Source organism: Aptenodytes forsteri, unplaced genomic scaffold (assembly GCF_000699145.1).
Source record: "Aptenodytes forsteri isolate BGI_AS27 unplaced genomic scaffold, ASM69914v1 Scaffold87, whole genome shotgun sequence".
In the NCBI taxonomy this organism is placed as follows: Eukaryota; Metazoa; Chordata; class Aves; order Sphenisciformes; family Spheniscidae; genus Aptenodytes; species Aptenodytes forsteri.
The window spans coordinates 2,532,483-2,533,181 of NW_008796041.1; positions in this window are offsets into that span (position 1 = coordinate 2,532,483).

Consider the following 699-nt stretch of genomic DNA (forward strand, 5'->3'; position numbering starts at 1 on the left):
TCTTCTATGAAGACAGGCTGAGAGAGTTGGGGTTGTTTAGCCTAGAGAAGAGAAAGCTCCGGGGAAACCTTATAGCAGCCTTCCAGTACTTAAAGGGGGCCTACAGGAAAGATGGGGACAGACCCTTTATCAGGGCATGTAGTGATAGGACGAGGGTTAATGGATTTAAACTGAAAGAGGATAGATTTAGATTAGATATTAGGAAATTATTTACTGTGAGGGTGGTGAGACACTGGAACAGGTTGTACAGAGAAGTTGCGGATGCCCCCTCTGTGGGAGTGTTCAAGGTCAGGCTGGACGGGGCTCTGAGCAACCTGATCTAGTGCAAGATGTCCCTGCCCATGGCAGGGGGGTTGGGACTAGATGATCTTTAAAGTCCCTTCCAACACAAACCATTTTGTGATTCTGTTTCTAAATTCCTCTTCATTCCCACTGCAAGGACATGTCTCTGCGGTGTATGGGTTGCAGGAGAGAACAAATACTGCATGTACCCTTACTCACTGTCTTTTGCAAGGGATGAAGTCAAAGATGTTTTTAATTGCATTAGCTGCAAGTGCCTGTCCTGTTGTTATACAGGCACAGAACCATGGTGTTAACAAACTGAAAAATCAGAAACAGTGTGGCCAGCAGGAGCAGGGAAATGATCATGCCCCTCTACTCGGCACTGGTGAGGCCGCACCTCGAATACTGTGTTCAGTT